The following is a 19,400-nucleotide window of genomic DNA, read 5'->3' on the forward strand; positions in this document are numbered from 1 at the left end:
ATCTTCACGCACTCGGTAGGACTCATTGGACGAGTGATCAGTCTGTCGCAAGGTCTCTACCTACACACAGAACAACACAAACACAGAATAACCACACAGACAGACATCAATGCCTTGAGTGGGATTGGAAGCCACGATCCCAGCGTTCGAGTGAACAAAGACTGTTCATGCCTTACACCGCGCGGCCAGTGTGATCGGCCGTCCGGTCCTAGCCTACAACTCTCATTATGTTTTACGTCTCATTCGTCACTACACATACGCACACCACGTTTTATTCTCGCCTTATGAGAGTCGTGAGTAAGACTTTTCGCATGCAGACAACTGTCATGTCGAAAAAAGAAACAGAGCCGTGGGACCTTACAGAACATTAGTACATTGAAACAGACCATGCATTCGTGATTTATCATGCACGCATGATGTCCCATCAAGTCTAGTCCTGGGACCTACCCAGCCTCATATGCAAAAGGCGTTTCTCCGGAAGTAAAGGCTCGGTACATGAAGGTGGCTACTCACTGCATGTAGTGCTGAGTTTTTTTTTTTTTTAATTCGCTTAGTGGGAAGTGGAGTCCAACTGGGTCCACTCGGCACGGCGACCATTGATTGATTTATTGTAGCCTGCCCCGGGTTATTATGATGACGGAAAATTTGGTGAAATGAAGATTGTCAGGGGAAACCTAAGTACTCCGATAAAACCTGCCCCAACGCCACTTTGTCCACCAAAAATCCCACTTGACCAGACCTGGGATCGAACCCGGGCCGCCACGGTGGGAAGCCAGCGACTAACAGCTTGGGCTATGGCGCGGCCTAATGCTGAGGTTACAAATATGTGAAGTTATTACCTCTACTGTCTCGTATATCGTCATAAAATATTACGTAAAACACAAGGACAACTTTACCTTAATCACAGATTTAATTACCACGTACAGCATATTTGTGAAGTTGATATAGTCTCGTGACGTTAACGCACCATAAACTTCTCGGAAATCGTCATTCGAAAGACCGAGGCTGAAGTGAGAGGAAAATAGCTAAACTGCAACAGAAGCATGACAACGTTAACCTGGTTTCACATGAGGATTTCTGCAGGACCTTAAAGGCGTTGCTTCTCTTTTTAGACTAGGGATAGCTCGCCGTGAATTGAGTCTGTACTGTTTTTGCTGTTGCTATCTGAAGCGTACTCCGCTGCATGTCCGTGAACATGTCTTTAAAAACTTTTCACATGCAGTCCTACGTATAAAAATACACGTATTCGCAGTGCGTTATCTGCTCAGCTGGCCACTGACAGACACAGGAAGTTGAGACAGTGATTGCCGCCATCCAAGAAGTGGCAGCTGGCTTACGTCTCTTGGTAACACATGAAACAGTGTACCGTCATCATATGCCACCGTCCTGACGTTGTCTGCCTGGTAGTGCGGAGTGCACTTTGCTTTGATCCTACCGATCTGACATCTCTTTAAGACAATCCTGTGTTGTCTCTCTCAACCACATGCTGAGATGGTAACAGCCGAGCCGAAGCGGGCGGCATGTCTCTACATAGTCTTCACCCGTCCTCCTCCCCGTCACGAGTCTTCCCGTCGCTGACAGGACATGCATTCAGATCTTGTCACGCCTCTTGTCCCTCAAACAGTTCGCGAGTGTTCTGTATAATTAGTCAGTACGTTGGCATTATTTGTTACAAGTACATGGCTTACGCGGTCTATGAAGCCAGCGCACCAGTCAGGAAACACGTATCACAACTCCCTAACGCATTTTACACTGACTCACTACAGTCCCGCCGCAATTCAGTGATCCCTCGCATCAGCGCTTAGCCTTGTATGCTTCTGATAATGACGCCATTGCTGTCCGCCTCGAAACACCATTGGCCGACAGCCATGTTTTGGCAAAGCGTGCTGTCACCTGACCCTTCTTTCTGCAGCTTTTATACTCTGTTACCACTGATATCATGAGATTGCTCGCTTCAGAGTTGAAATGAAGATTTGACAACATCGCTGTAATATTTTATCCGAGCTGGTGCTTGCTACGACACACGCAAGTGAGGCCTGGAATCTTTACATCGCAACGCGACAATAGAACACTGTGACACGCAAGTGCTTGGCCAGCTTTTTTGCTGGAGGACGAGAGATCATTCTGCAAATCCGTCGATACTCTGGTGTGTATTTTATATTCGAATATTTTGGTGTATTATAAGTAGTAATGCCGGTCACGGTAGCCGAGCGGTCTAAGGCATGCACTGTCTTCGCTCGATCGGAAGCCGGGATCGTGGGTTCGAATCCCACTCAGGGCATGGAAGTTTGTGTGCGTTTTTCTGTGTTTGTCTACAGGTAGAGGCCTTGCGACGAGCTGATCACTCGCCCAAGGAGTCCTACCGTATGTGTAAGATCTAGTAAACCGAAGTGAAACGGAGAGTTTCATTGAGGTAGGCCTAGGCCCAAATGAGGGCTGTAGCGCAACAAGGAAAAAAAACTAGTAATACTAACAAAAGATCAAAATAATGGACGGCTTTCGCTATCCTGAAAAACGCCGCGGTTGGAAGGACTAATACCTTGTGGAAAATGGGGTTAGGTAACTCGCACCCTTTATTGACGCTCCCCAAGGCTGAATTGACTCGTTCCTTCATTAAATACAAAATCTATTAAAATGTCACAAAATCGCTCAGCAATAGTTACCTGAAAGCTGGAATTCTGGTTTCGGTTGCCAATAGACGTACGGATTTCTTGTTGTCGAAGCCAGTGACTGAATTGAATTGACGAATGAAATCCACGGAAGCATTAAACCAAATATGGCGATTCCCAAATCTGAAAGGGAAGAGGGAAACCAACGAAAACCTGTAAGGATTTTCGATGGCGTGGCAGAGATTCGAAACGAGCACCTCCGGAAAAAAAAAACCGAAATAATTACAGCCATACCATCCTGGTGACACCAGCTTAAAGTTTTTGTCTTTTTAGACTATATTTTGCTAGATATATCGCATCTATAGAGGTGGGTTTAGTGGAGAGCGTCCGGGGCGGTCGCCCTGGGCCCTCCGCAGAATAAATAGAGCCCACAGATTTTATTGAGGTGTTTTCTTCTCTAAAATCACGACAAATTACTTTGTATTTTTAGTTATTACATGAAATAGTAACAAACAAACAAAAATGTAGAATGTAAAGCTATCCCTGTAACAGGACGTGGGAACCCATAAGGTTGTGAGACTTCGAGGCTCCCACATTTTCTCTAGACAATCGGCTCGCAGATGGCGGTGAGGTCAGCCTTACGCGCAGTCCACACTTTAACCCCAGGAAGATTCCTGGAACTCATTTCTGATAGAGGCTGAGTCGACCCTAGGGCCATAGTGCGGCTGGAAGGATTAGGTAAATTGAAAAAAATCCACCTCATCGGGACTCGAACCCGCGACCTTCCAGGTTGTAGCATAGTTCCTCAACCACCTACCCTGCCGCGTCCCCTCTAACACACCAAAAGACAAGTGTTATACCCCAACTTTTTTGTTACTGATAGGGTCTTCTACAATTTGATTGTCCCTGCACACCCACAACTACAAATCCGGCCCTACTCGTCTCTCTCTATGGAACAAGTTCCGTCTTGAGATGCAGATAATCATTCGGCTAGGAAATTACTCGTATTTTATGGAATCTGTGATTAAAATATTCCGCCGTTGGATCCTGTCCTTAGCCATTAGAATCCACCCCGCATCATTGCAGTCTGTTTCCGTAAGCTTAGGCATATACTCCAGAATTGCCATTTGTGTAAATATAGACATTAGTGGCGATGAATATGGCGATCAGGAGACACGCAAAAATCGTACTTCCGGTGAAGTCGCATCTCGGAACCCTGTGAATGTCGGGTTCAACAAATCGCACCAAGGACTGCGGATATCAGGTCGTTATAAGCACCGAGTTAAAAAGGCTTTACTTGATAATTAATCACATATTGCGAAGAGCTTTCGGAAAAATAACAGCAGTTAGGCCTGTTCTTAAGATTTTCGTTAGTTTAAAGTAGTGAAGCCTGAATATCACGCACAAAACATAAATCGATCAGTTTGCAGTTACGTGCCTTGGAGAAATGGATAATTATAATTAAAACGCTGAAAGAATTAATGATGGAATAGACGTAATGAAACAACTAACATGCAAGCCGGGAATTTGATATAAAACGCAAGTTTTTCAGGTGACCATAGAACACTCTACTGAATTAAAGAAATTGAGTCACGCACCGTAAGTTAGACCTGCCATGAAGACGGACGGGTAAGCCTACATATAAAGCGACAAGACAGCAAACATTGTCTACCATGTTGTTTAACTCAATCCATTGTTTCAAATACCTTAATTAGATGAGAAAGTACATGAGTTGAGTGTGAGTGGATATTCATAAAGACGACTAATAGTCTCGTGTGCAACTAACAGCCCTACAGGCCTCTAATGACGGACCTTTAAAGAACATCACACAATATGTTTGCTTACCTATGATTTTTATCTATCTCTCTATAGCTCTACAGTCCTTTTGTTGGACCTTGGCCGCTTTTTTAGTTTCGTAATCCTATGCACAGTCGGTAAGGCTCCTCGGACAGGGGATCAGCCCGTCGCAAGTCCTCTACCTACACACAGAACAACACACACACAGAATAAAGGCACACAGACATCCGTATTTCGAGTGAGATTCTAACCCACGATCCCAGCGTTCCAGCGAGCGGAGACAGTTCATGTCTTAGACCGTGTGCCCACTGGGATCGGCGCTGATTTGCGATTTAGACCTATTTAATGTCACTGTCAGTAGCGTGAACTATACAGTACCGGATGATAAGTGAGTAGCAAACAATGAATTAAAAATGATGTGGAAGGAAGTGGTAGTGGCCTAATTTCAGATATTAGCCGGCTGTTTGCCTGCAGGAATTGAGGAAAGCCACGAAATCCCAATCGAAATAGCCGATTTTCTGACAGAGAATTAGACCCAGGGCCTCTTGATTGTGAAGTTGGAATGCTAACCACATGATAGCGACGGCCCTTCGTTAATACTTTCGGGTTTATGACCACTTCCCCATATGTCTTCATGACATGATGCTTAAGCACAGGACAGAGTTACATATGCTATATATACTACGTATGCTACCCTGACTTTCCATATTCTTGGCGCTACGTTCCAATTTTGATATACCCGGCCTCCACTGTACAGCTTCTTGAAGTCCTTGCTCACACAGCTGGTAAACCGCTTGGTTGAAGATTCACACCGTTTCAAAATCTCTACATTAGAGCCTGATTCGATCCCCCGATGTCAGAACGACTGTGGGGCCCAAAACAATTAACCCCTTAAAGCTTAGTAGTTCTGTATATATCACCCGTGCTTTGTATGGTTCTGACAGTAAACAGCGATTGTTTCCCTAAGCAACATTAACGTAATGCGTTTCCTGTGACGTACGAACTAAATTTTATATATTATGTAGAAGCTGCACGCATTCTTAAACTTTAGCACTAGACAGAGATGCATGGTTACCATCATGTTCTGCCCGGTTTACTGCAGGAGAAAACGCCCCCGGTATCCATTGAATAGGAGTCTGGGTGGGTCCCAGAAATAATCTGAAATCTGTGAAGAAGAAAAAAGTATTTGTTCCTAAACAGGTTTTGAACTGTACCAACTATACCGACTGAGCTATAATATTTTTGGTTGATATTCTGGACTTTGGCATTCTTTTCAGTGTATTTCAATCCATAGGGTTTTGGAAACTGCTTCTGTTTCCTCGATCAGCTGGCAGGATATAGTAACGACTTCTGCTCCGTAGGATTTTATTATCCGAATATATTCGGGCACATTGCTCGAGTCAGAGCACTATAGCTGACCGGCAGTTAACCCCAGCAACCGCACTGCTTTGCTGCCCCACACTGACTCGACAGTTCTAACAGTATCTCGCCTACATCAGCTCGCACAAACAATCAAACATGTACCTTCCATACAGAACATATGTTACTCGTTAGACGCACCAACAACAGTTTAATTCTAACGTCTAAATTATACTCGTATCACGTCAGTCTTGTTCTAAAATTGAATCGTTTAAAGCAAACTTTTGCCCATGTAGTCGCACTGCATTCATTTGCATGCATTTCAGTGTCATTCAAATCGAAAGCAAAACGTAGCCATACATTGTTTTGTGTAGTTCTGATTTTTTTCTTTTTCGTTCATCATTTTTGTTTTCTTTCCTTCGTAACAGGTTATAAAAGTCCTCATTTAAAATTATATACATTTACTTGCATGAGTGGCCGGTCACGGTAGCCGAGCGGTCTAAGGCATGCACTGTCTTCGCTCGCTCGGAAGCCGGGATCGTGGGTTCGAATCCCACTCAGGGCATGGATGTTTGTGTGCATTTTTCTGTGTTTGTCTACAGGTAGAGGCCTTGCGACGAGCTGATCACTCGCCCAAGGAGTCCTACCGTGTAAGATCTAGAAAAACCGAAGTGAACGGAGTTCATGGAGGTAGGCCGAGGCCCACTGGGGCTGTAGTGCCAAGGAAAAAAAAACTTGCATGAATGAGTTAGCTTAAACGCTACAAAATTCCAAAGGACGGCTTCTATTGTGAACTCTGTAAAGAGTTCATAAAACTTTCAGTTACTCGTAAAGTCCGTACATATATGATATACGTACTAAATCGAGTGTAAATCAGGTATATGACAGTGCAACAGCAGGAAGTCGAATAATGTTTTCGATGTCATGCACCTTGTAGATATACGCCTAAAAATGTATTGAGGCTCATTAAGCAATGCGGATCCTAAAATCAAATAAAATTAATGAAATTTGCGTGTGTCAATGCTCATATAATAGAAGTATCTCATGTCGGAAATTTTCAAAATGTGTCCAGAATCAAGACACATACAAAGGTTCTCTTAGGCCTTGAAGTAAATTTGCTCTTAATATGAATTATAAAATAAATAACAAATCCTATGTTGTAGCTAACACCGTTATGTAGCCTCTAAGTAAAGTTATCCATGAGATGAATTAGAGCGAAGGACACAAGTAACATTTCGTATTTCATTACTGTTATGTTTAGTGTGTAGTATGCTTATTTCTTTATTAATATTAATTTATATAATTGTAGTTGTAATTGTATTTGCACTGTTCATTGTGTGTAGTTTGTCCTATATTGTTTGTGTAGTTTTGTGCCCTGTGTTTTGTTTGAGCGTGATGTGTTATTCTGTGTGATGTGTGTTATATGTGTGTGTGGTGTCTTGTAGTACCACCGCAACCGGGTAAAACCCTATTTGCAGTTAAAAATAAAAATAATAATAATAATAATGGTGGTGATGATGATGATGATGATGATATGAGCCTTTCAGAAGTGAAGCATGTCAAGTTTAATCCTGCTGTGTCAAAGAACTCAGGAGATGCGCTTACACGTAAACTTAAGTCTTGAAGTAAAATGGTCCTGAAAGCGAGCCTAAAGGAACTAAAATCTGCATGACCGGACAAAATTGTAGTACGAAGAATTCTATCTCTTTGAATATAAAACCGCGCACTCCATTGACAGACAACTGACGTTTCGGAGGAACATATCTCTTCTATCTTCAGGGTCGAAGAATAAGCTAAGCAAGAAACCAGAATGAAGCAGACGTCAAGCTGCAAGCTGTAACGTCTGTTCACTTTCAACGGATTACAAGGAGTTACATCTCAGAAGATATAACTCTTCATAACCACCGCTGTCAGAACCTCAAATCCTACACAGTTATAAGTGCTATAATGACAATGTAAAGCTAAAAGGTATCTAAACTCGGACTAGAAGAAGATTAGTGGTCAGCTTCACGTCTCGTCCCCATTACCACCTGGGAAGGAGTAGCCGGCATTCTGGCGTGCGTTGAATTGAAGACTAGGTGAGTTCCGAAGCCGGTTTGGACGGTGTGAAGAAGGGAAAAATTATTTGCCTTTGCTCAGAATCGAACCCTGAACATGGTTACACAGCCCGTAGCCTAATCATTTAATTATTGAACTGAGTGAGCTATACGAATTTGAGCGAAATCGGCAAGAATCCTCGAGAATTGCTGCTTACCTTAGCGGCAACAAACTTCAGTTTCGCTCAATTCAAAACCATTCAGTCACAATAAAAGCGTAGGTCATGCAATTGCTTTATAGTGCTCGCAGCTTGCAAGGCGCCTTTGTCGAATGCAAAACTCGAATGTACTTCAGCTTAAAGTGAGCATGTAACAGACGCGTGTTTAAGCATGTCAGTAGCATGTAATTTGGCCAACCTGACCCATATGTCCATATGTTCACAGTAATCCTCAGTGTAGAGCTTTGGTCAGTGCACGACATAAAATATACGCGTAAGTCATTCTGAATTTATGAAATACATTCTCTGGATCACATGCTTGGCGCTAAATTCAAGTTCCATAAATAGTATGCGGAAAAAAATAAATGTAGCACTATATTAATGTATCGAAATTTTATCGTCAGAGAGTTCTTTTTTGGTGACACTTGTCACAAGTGGTAACACTTGTTTGACCAGTATCGTGCTCTTCCGCACATTTCTAAAATAACCTACATTTTACACTTTTAATTTCAAAAAGTAGACTGTGTGTATGCATAACACAGAATATATAGAATTTAATTAGATTTGCAGTTTTTGATCTGAAACATTTTTCAGTATTAATAGATTAATAGAACTCGAGGCAAAATAATACACAACATTATGCAGTGTAATGTGATGTGTGATTAGCTTTGCAACATGTAACTCACAAAACAGCATAGGAAAGTAATCAGCTTTTGTTTGCAGTAAATGAACGTTATGGCGAATGAAGTATACAGAATCGTAAAAGATATAATCAGCGTATGTGCTTTGAAATTCACCTTTCCATATTCGGTACAGTAGAGTGCATGTTTCTTAGATTAGATGTCATTCTCTAACGAGCTGTTCAAATTTAGCAGAGCTGAAGTCTCGGATTCTGTGGCCAGAAACATAGGACCTGTTGTTACTGCTATCGTCACCACTAGAATCTGGCAGTAAGCAGATTTGTTCCATCTTCGAAGTTAACAGCTCATTAATTTAAACATAGCCCCTATCCCACAGACTCAAATGCCCCTACCGCATGACAGGTGTTCAAGATAACAGCCTTGGAGTAGTCTGACGTCCGGATCTAGGTTCTTAAGCTGTTTATCTACTATCTCACATGTGATGCTGGCTGCTGATATTTATATGTGTAAATTGTGACTTCATTTAAAATTTTAAATCAATTGCGTGAACAGCGCATGTATTCTGTCTTTTCGAAAATAATTGTATAATGTTGTTTAATGATACGGCTAGTTCTAATTTATTATTAATATTACTGTTTTAGAAGCCGGGATATCGCAGTTGGTACAATGATTGGCTGCGAGCTGGACGACCGAGGGTTCGGAGTTCGAGTCCTGTTAAAGGTAAGATTTCTCTCTTCTCCACGTTATTCAGAACGTTATAGGGCTCACCTAGCGTCCTATCCAATGGGTAAAGGGGGCTCTTTCCCGGGGTAAAGCGGCCAGCTACCTCCAACTACTGCCGAGGTTCAGAAAGTGTGGGTCTATATATCCTTTCCGTAGTGCTTAATTAGTTAAGCACAGGACAACTGTACCTTATTACTATTGCTGTTTTGTATATTAACATTTCTTACTTTCTTCCTTTAGCGTTTGCATTTTTTAAACACGTAGGATATTCGGAGCTTTGCCACAGTAGTCATTGTATTTTGCACGATGAAAAATTTATCACTACACTTAAAGAATCTAGCAGTACAAAGTGATTACGGTTGCTTTATCCTATTCTCATTCCTGAAAATGCTGTACCAATATGGAGTTATTCTTTATTATTTCAGTTACCTTAACATTCTGAAGCCTAAAAGAAATCTGAATTATATATATTTAAGAATTCAGTTCGTACATCATAGAAAATACACTATTTTTCTATTATAAAGACAGCCTGGTGTGTCTTTGTTGTTGTTTATTCTGAGAATCATACGAAATGCTTGCAGTGGGTGGACAAGATGCAGAGGTGTGAATGTTAAGAAGCTGGTATATATATTTACCGCTGTGATTTGAAAGGTTAATTATTACCTCTTCTCATTTCTGCGTAGGTTTATTTGTAATTTATTGCGCAGGATTCACATATATATTACTGTTATTATCATTATTATTATAACTTAAAATTGTACACTTTATTAGAAAGATGACTTTATTTTGACGCATTGCTTATAAGGAAACTTTGTGACGGTTTTATTACCTAGCCTTCACTTTTAGAAGAGCTCCAGCGAGAAACGCTAGCAACTTTAATACCTTTATACTTCATTTTCACGTAATAAATGTTGTTCTTTTCGCTGTGCTCTAGCCGCAAATGAAATCTTCAACAACACGTCACAGTATGTTTGCCGATCACTTCTTGATCATTAATCTTTCGACTAGTTTTTTAATCGGTATTTGAAGCGTTTTATTAATTCAGTACTATTACAAGGTATATTTATTCTGTCTCTACTAAGCAAACATATCTTACACGTACGTATCTGTCCTACTTGTGTCTTTATTTCCTTTCTATTTTTACGTTCTCGATTATGTCGAATCTTTAAAGTGGTTTAGGCAGCTGTTGAGTTATCACTTAGAACTAAACACTTGAGTTACTGCTACTTGTTTACATGCTGACTGTAATTGGCCGCTGGCTGTTTAGTTCAGCAATTACATAAATAAATAATTTAATTGAATTATTATTGTATCGGTGTCCATTGTCCAGAACAAGGGAGGACTGAAAACAATTCTTGTCTCATGTAACGCCTTATCGTCAAGGAGAAGCTCACATTAAGTGAATAATATTTCATCTTGGAACAGATTTCAAGTACTAACTAGTTTGCAGTTACCTTGAGCATTCACGGAGCATACATTAAATTGCCACGTATTTACCAATCGCGAAGCGTTTAGGTTGCCCACTCAGACTTTACGACCTCCTACAAATTCAGCACGTGTAACGCGGAACTGGAATTCTGCGCTTGCTACTGCTGTTTCATAACAGTAACCTACACTAGAAAAGTTAGTTGACTTTCATTGTATCTAATGATCATTATCAATTTGATTTAGAGCTGGCCTTGTAAGCTGCATTCTGCTAAGTAGCGATGATAGCTTTGATAAATGTTATTAAATTCATCGCGTCAACCAATCTTGTTTGCGCAGGCGCATATATAGTTCAGTTCGAATAACATTTATAAATCACAGCTTCCATAAAATTGCAATAAAAGATTATATACTTGTTGTGGATGCATGCTGGATATATTAGTTCGATTGCAACTGTTTTTAATGCAGGCGATTTTGTATAAGAGTAAAGTAGTTCTTCAATTAGGAATTTGTGTGGAAGTGTGCATGACCTCATACTTGAGGAGTACACATTGAAGAGCTTTATGTGTATTTCTCGGTAACTTATATTAGAGGCCTCAACTCAAAGAGAGTGAGATTGGCTGGGTATGGAGCACACGTGAGAGCGATACTAAAACTTTATTTTAAAATGTGAGGTGAAGATACCATTAGGAGATTCAGGCGTAGATGGGAGGATAACATTAACACGCATCATAAACCAATAGCGTGCGAGAACGTGGACTGGATTCACCTTACTTACGGAAGGGTGCAATGGTGAGCTCTCCTGAACATGGAAATGAACCTTCAGATGCCGGAAGTGACTGGTAATTTTGTTACCGTCAGAGTTCTTCTCAAAGGATTTGTTCTGTGGAGCTACTTAGCTAGTTACTTTGTTAATTGTCTGGTTACTGAATTAGTGTGCTACTCACTTCATTTTCTAGGTGTGTAATGTACAAGTGTGTAGTGTACAAGTGTGATACAAACCAAATGTTTGTATGGCCCGATTATTGCGACGTTGCTAAATGTATTCAGAATTTTATTTTGTTTTCTGTAGAAACCATCAGGCGAATTAAATACTATAATACGCAGTACTTTCTCCAAGTATAATTAGAATGATCAAGTCAAGGAGGATGAGGTGGGCAGGTCATATAGCACGAGTGGGGGAGACGAGGAATGCGTATAGGATATTGGTGGGAAAGCCAGAAGGAAAGAGACCACAAGGAAGACCAAGGCGTAGGTGGGTGGACAATATTAGAATGGATCTTAGAGAGACTTGAGTGATGGTATGGATTGGATAGATGTGGCTCAGGATAGGGACCAGTGGAGGGCTCTTGTGAACACGGTGATGAACCTTCGGGTTCCATAAAATGCTGGGAAATTCTTGAGTAGCTGTACAATTGGCGGCTCCTCTAGAAGGGCTCAGCTCCATGAGTAAGTAAGTAAGTACGAGTAAATACGCAATACTTTCATTTGGAACATTTCTGATTCGTCATGAAATCTCCAAAGCCCTCCAGGAGATTCTTTGTCGACTACCTTAAAATAAAAATCCGCTGTTTTTCCTTACTTTCTGTTCACAATCATTCTTATATTCCCCCCCCCCAAAAAAAAAAAAACATGTCCACACAACTGTATGACTTAAAGCTATAGAAACAAAGGACAATGCTCGCTCAAAAAACAGAGAGTTCCATTGAGGGAAAGGAGTGGGGGGGCCATACGTAATATAATGTTTGTTACATAAGTGTCTGATTGAGCGACCCCAGTGAGACGAGAGATACATAAAAGCTCGCTGGTATCCGATGTGAGTCAGTTCAATATTAATTGTAGTTCGTCAGATGCAGATTCCTAGTGTTTACGTGCCTGCCACAGTGTACAGACAAACAGAACATTGCTGTTCAGCAAACAACGAGCATTCGTCCAGTCTCATTCGATTATATTAGACAATAACCAGTGAACTGCTCAGAAAAATATATGTTCGACACTGCAATGCTAAAACACAAACTTAATGTTACCATAAGATAAGCATGTACGGGAATAATCTTTTAATGTGTTCATTCTTTTGAAAAGCAACTTGTATATTGCTCTGGAGATATCTGAAAAATAAAACAAAAAGGCTCTTAATAGAATGTTTAAAGATATTGGTGGACAAGTTTGTCTTTGACGTTGCAAATTAGTTAAATAAGTCAACGGGTTGGGGGGGGGACAACGGGAGAGCAGCGCGGCGCACCTGGACAGCATTCCGCAGTACACCGCCGCGCCTCACTAAACTTGTCACATTTTCCAAAGTAAGCGTCATTATAAATAATACGAGTATGGCATTCATCAAGGGACTTTTAACTTTTAATCGAAGGTAAAATATTCACATTTTTCATTTTAAACCATATATTGAATTTTATACCTCCGAAACGTCGGATTTTTATCGATGCCGTACTAATACATACATACTAATGGGGCACACAAAAATAACAGCGATAACAGCACAGAAATATTCACAGGGCTAAAGAAAACAACACAGAAAACACGGACACCGGAAGAAGGTAGTGCAAGAAAAGTTATAGAATGTTCTCAAGCAAATATTTGTTAATGTGAACAACGAAAATACAATAACAGTGGAATATTTTAACTTAATAATCAATACAGTGTAGAAATTTCAACAAATGAACATTTTCCTAAGGATGGCCAACTAATGCCGAAACATGTAGCAAGCAGTTTAATTGTAAGTGTAATATTTTAAATTAAGTAGAAATTGTAAACAAAGTTGCACTAAAGACGGAAGTAAGTGTGTAAAGCTCCAGAATTGTATTCGGGAGATGACTGGTTCCAGTCTCGGCTGGGACAGTGGCAATTTTGATTAAAGTTTTGTGGTGTTTCCCAGTCTTCCGTGTAGATGCTAGAATAGTACCTCTATTAGGTTAAGACCGCTTCCTTTCAAATCCTTAGTGCCTTAGTCTAGATACGGATAAGGTAAAGCTATCCCTGTAAGAAGACGTGAAGGCCCAGAGGGCTGTGAGACGTCGAAGCTCCCATATTTTCTAGACAACTGGCACACAGATGGCGGTAAGGTTGTCAGCCTTACGCGACGGCCGCCATTTACCACCCTGAAAATTCTTGGTACTCATTTTTATTAGAGGCTGAGTCGACGTCAGGGCCATAGTGCGGCTGGAAGGATTAGGTCAATTGGAAAAAAAAATAATCCATCTCAACGGGACTCGAACCCGCGACCTTCCCGTTTGTAACATAATGCCTCAACCAACTACGCTAACATGTGCGTATCTCTGAAGCTAATGGCCGCGCCATAGCTTAAGCGGTTAGTCCCTGGCTTCCCACTGCGGCGGCCCGGGTTCGATCCCGGGTCTGGTCAAGTTGGATTTGTGGTGGACGAAGTGGCGCTGGGGCGGGTTTTCTCCGAGTACTTTGGTTTCCCCTGCCAATCTTCATTCCACCAAATTTTCCATCATCATAATCACCCGGGGCAGGCTACAATAGGCCAATTAGTGACCGCCGTGCCGAGTGGACCTAGTCGGACTCCACCCCCCACTAAGTGAATTAAAAAAAGAAAGTCTATGAAACGTCGTTTCAAATAGAAATTGGGAATATGGATAAAGTAGAGAAAATTGATCATTGCAGATTAAAACAACACCTGCCTCGGCAGCGATTGAAAATAAATATAAGCATTCCTATTGGCTTAAAGAATAGAGCGAGAGAGAAGACATAGTCCAATCAAAGGACTATCTGGCCAAAAATATCGTCCCTATCGAACACACTCTGAGTTCAAATTTCAGCCTGGCAATTACCTTGTTTATTCCATTTCGTCTTGATGAGGGAACATGAAAGGTTTTGGGGTGTGCCCGGCACCAACGTTTGCTAGTTTCTTTTTTCCTTGGCACTACAGCCCCAGTGGGCCTAGGCCTACCTCCATGAACTTCTCCGTTCACTTCGGTTTTTCTAGATCTTAGACATACGGTAGGACTCCTTTGGCGGGTGATCAGCTCGTCGCAAATCCTCTACCTGCACACAGACATCCATGCCCTGAGTGGGATTCGAACCCACGATCCCGACTTCCGAGCGAGCGAAGACAGTGTACGCCTTAGACCGCTCGCCTACCTTGACCGGCAACGTTTGTTAGTGCTTACTGAAAATATACTGTGGGCTTACATTTACTGATCATCTTCGGAGTATGATAATGTTTTCAGAACGAAGAGTATGAGAAATTTCAGACTTCTCCATTGCTCAGATACGGATGTACTTCACAGATTTCTTATGTCTGACTAGCGGGATCAGGTGGTGACGGTTGTCATCACTTGCCCTCGTCGAAGGAATCCCCTGTCTGAATCTTACAGTCTTCCAGATCTTCATCCATCGCCCTCGTATTTACTTACACCTGCAGAACGCATTTTTATCTTTCATGAAATCACTTACAGCCCCTTCGGAGGCTTTACTTCGACACGAATGCCGCTGGCCTGTTTAATAACATTTTGATCTCAGGTTTTCAGTGTAGGATTTGAGGTTTTTACAGCTGAGGTTACGAATAGTTCTGTCTCCTGGGATATAAAGTCGTGTAGCCCGTTGTAAGTAAACTGACGTTTCGGAAGAACATTTCGCCGCCATATTTAGGTTCGACGAATGATCTAATCAAGAAACCGGTGTTTGCTGCCTCCTTCATGCTAGTTTCTTGCCTGGTTTATCTCTCTACCCTGAAAATGGAGGCGACATGTTCCTCAGAAACCTCGATTGACTTTCAACGGACTATACGGCGTTGTATCCCAGAAGAGATAACTCTGCAAGCTTAGGAAACACAATGATGTGATCAAATCTGCAACCTCAATAGTGACGGTCTGCAATATTAGCAGGTCTACAGTTAGACCTGTGTGTTTGAAGGACGCAGGTGATCTCCATCTATTCTTGTCTGTACGTGGTCCATTCGGGAAGCTGTCAGAAACTAGATTCCGTAAAGTGCTTCATTAAATATGCCTCGAAATCTCTCAAGCATGACAAGCGATAGTTAAGACAGATCTGCGTCACTTCACAGATAATCAAGTCTGACTCTTGGGCTGCCTGTCGGGTTCAGAGTGACATGCTCCGTTTCATTCTGTAACGAAATGAAAGCGACTCGCTGTCCTTGCAGACATGTCAACTATTGGATTGAAAAAAGAAGAGTAAAGGTTCTTACAGGTATTTCATCAGCAGACGCTGGTCCCAATATCCTACTTAGGTTACTGAAGTCTTCACAGAGTCATATGTTTGCCAGATATTGGAAATTCTTATAAGTTATAGAAATGATGTTATAATTGAGAACTAAATTTGGATCGGGAAAAAATGAACACTCATTCTTTCACAGCCACCTAACCAGCTCCGTGCCTTCTCCTAATCCCATCTTGTGTTCTTTCTTTTATTTCGTCTACGGGCCGTTTTGGTTCTGTTATTTTTATATGTACAGATCGTAATGTAGGTAGGATAGGGGAGAGCCGGCCGGCTTGAACCAGTACCAGCCGTATTCATTCTTTCCCTAACCCGAATATAGAATGTTCACGTCCGTTAAATTAAAATTATCCGCGAAACGAAAAAAAAAAGAAAAAAGAAAGAAAGAAAGAAAGAAAGAAAGAAAGAAAGAAAGAAAGAAAGAAAGAAAGAAAGAAAGAAACCTTTTACAGCAAACTCTGTTCGCACTAACACTTTAAAATTGGCTGCGACTAATTTTTCCCCCCACATATTATCCTTGTATAATGTGCAAATAATCTGTAAAATGGTGATATTTTTTGTAGAAGAATCAATAAATTTCGATTTAATTATCATAAAGTAGTAGATATATTTTACCGTTAAGTATTCGAAAAATTCGTGACTAATATCCACAATGGACATTCGTCAAGTAGTTTCAGATGCTAAACATGTTGACGTACAGACACACAACCTCACTATTATGCGTTCTGTAAATTCGCAATGTGGAAAGAACTAAAAATTTTAAAAATTTCGTATTATTTATTCTTAATTTTACTTCATGTTTTAATAAGAGATTCGCGAGTCAGAAATTTGGGTCATACTTAATGGATATGGGCTTACTGGTCTACTCTATTGCCCATCACACTTAATATTAACATGGCATGTTATGGAGGGAGTCTTTTTATTTATTGCCACGTTCAGAATGGCTCTTGTGTCCGAGCATGAATGTAATCACCCATCTCCGTTTACTGCGGATGTACAGGATGTTCAGGATGTTCATCTCCACACATCCTAAAATATATCTTCATAGATTAGACACAAGGATAATTCAAAACTTTAAGACGTTAATTACATTAAGCTACAAGAACTTTAACAAGAAATATAGGCCTATATTATATTAAGAAAATAAAATGGAACATTTCACCAGTCATGAAGAACTTTCAGCATAACAACTTAGAGAAAACTGGTCGTCATAACGTGTCTTTCAGTTGATTCCATCCTTTGTAGAGTTATGCTTAACCCATGTTTAGAACATCAGTTACGGTAGAATTACTCTACTTTTCATGTCTACTTGTTCGTCTCCATGACAGCTCGTATCTCTTTTTAGTTTCAAGCAGTATGCAGTGCCCCTGTCTGCATACACTACTTAGATGTCAATTTGTCTTCTTCCTCCTTCATGTCCTTCGGGTCTCAATCTGTCCGTTTTTTTTCGAGGTGACTCATGCCTTCCCGGAAGGGCTACCTCCAGAGCAAAGCGCGCTAGACAAGTAAAGTGTGTTATCCTCCATGACATCAGGCACATAGGCCATCGGCACCGTTCGACAAGTTGTTTGCTACTGTAGCATTCTAGCGATCCCTACTATCAGGAGCGGAAACATAACGGATCCTCCAGCCAATTCATCTCATACCACGCTTGTATTCTTTGCCAGTACTAACATAGAGCAGTGAATGAATGGAAAGTCAAAAAGAAACAAATTGTTATGCCATAAAAGAAATATTTTGTGAAAATATAGCTTCGAACCGTAGTCTAGAGGTAACGTTCCCACCTCATGACTCGTAGTACGCGGGTTCAAACCCGGCGGAGGTCGTGGAATTTTTAAGGGCGGAAACATTCAGGGAACAAGTCCTCCGGGAGGGACTTTAAGCCGTGGGTCCCGTGTCGTAGCTTTACGGCACGTAAAAGAACCTCATATCTCCTAAGGAGATCACTGAGCCAAATTCGAGGACATTTCCCGCCCAACAGTAGTCTCTAACGCCTCTGATAGATGGGGGAAGCATTATAGCTACCGCCAAGCCAGTAGAGGCCGAACTCGCTGGCTTGGTCGGGATTGATGGTAAGCACCAGTATCGGTAGGGTATAGAGACTGGTAAAATATCATAGAGGGAAGCACAATAGATCAAACTGGTCGCGGTGCATGGGGAAACCCACCCTCTCCAATAACTAACTAACTAACTAACTAACTAGCTTCGAATGTGTTTATGAACTTGTTCATATGAATGGCACATTGTACGAAACTACATTTAAGATCTATTAATTTACATTTGGAAATGTCTGCGTTTGTTGTATACCTATTATTTTTTTATTGCTAGTGCGGTGGGACTAAGTCCCTTGTACTGCGGCCACTTCTGGCCTATTGTACCAGACCCTGATGATAGGTGAGGGTGATTGTGGAGTAACTGGTGGAATGAAGATTGGTAGCGGAAACCGAAGTACTCATAGAAAACCTGCCCCAGCGCCACTTTGTCCACCACAAATCCCACTTGACCAGACCCGGGATCGAACCCGGGCCGCCGCGATGGGAAGTCAGCGACTAACCGCTTGAGCTATGGCGCGCCCCGTTGTATACCTATGTCTAATAACAAATGGAAGTTAATTCAGAACTTCAATAAATTCTCACTCCTAACTGACGCAGATAAGTCTAACCCAACTTAGTGTTCAGAAGTTCAGATATTGCGAATAGTATATTGCTTCGGTTTAAACATGCTGTTCGGAAAGTATATAAATTGTAAAAGAAAAGAAAACGTGATGGGACTTGTTAAATTTAGTAGAGATATTCCAGTTTTAGCAGACCTCTTTGAAATTTCAAGATCACGTCTCTAATATGGAGAGGAAGAATTTATAATTGAATTGAAGAGAAAAAACTGTCTCTGCTCTCCCACGGATTAAATTCAAGCCGGCTCCAGTAGACGCATTTCATGGGGCTTTCCATTCTTTGACATATACGAGTATAACGAAGTGCATGGTTCAGAGTCTGCCATTGTATATTCTGTTCTAGTGGTTAACCATTCTCTTCTGTCGCCATCTGTTCTTTCGTTTATCCCCGTCTGTGTATCTTCATTTTATTCTTTTTCGCAAAACCCGTAAATCCTTTGACATTTCTTAAATATTTAATTTCTGCTGCCTGAATTTTTTTAACATTTTCGTTCTTCTTAATTCATCATCACTTTCAGTACAGTGTCAAAACTGCCGTTTCTTGAAAAACTTTCTACTCTTTTTTCTTCCCTTTGCTTGTAGTTTAGTGCTCTGTTTATCATTCCACGAATTCCTTGATATCGACCATTTTAGATTTTAAAGAATGCAGGCTCCAGGCTGATATCATGGCGTCTTGTTTTCTTATATCTTCACGCGTGGTAATTTAT

At 41.2% G+C, this 19,400-nt stretch overlaps 1 protein-coding gene across 5 annotated transcripts in view; it reads left to right on the forward strand.

The window, feature by feature from the left end:
* LOC111865140 (zinc finger protein Elbow) overlaps positions 1–19,400 on the forward strand; it is a 1,021,422-nt gene that overhangs the window by 272,482 nt on the left and 729,540 nt on the right. For all 5 annotated transcript variants that reach the window (XR_002842928.2, XM_023852904.2, XM_033751700.1 and 2 more), the window contains exon 2: positions 9,302–9,380. The gene's annotated coding sequence lies outside the window, so the exon portion shown is untranslated. The remainder of the gene's footprint in view (positions 1–9,301; positions 9,381–19,400) is intronic.

The sequence above is a fragment of the Cryptotermes secundus genome, unplaced genomic scaffold (genome assembly GCF_002891405.2).
Source record: "Cryptotermes secundus unplaced genomic scaffold, Csec_1.0 scaffold92, whole genome shotgun sequence".
In the NCBI taxonomy this organism is placed as follows: domain Eukaryota; kingdom Metazoa; phylum Arthropoda; class Insecta; order Blattodea; family Kalotermitidae; genus Cryptotermes; species Cryptotermes secundus.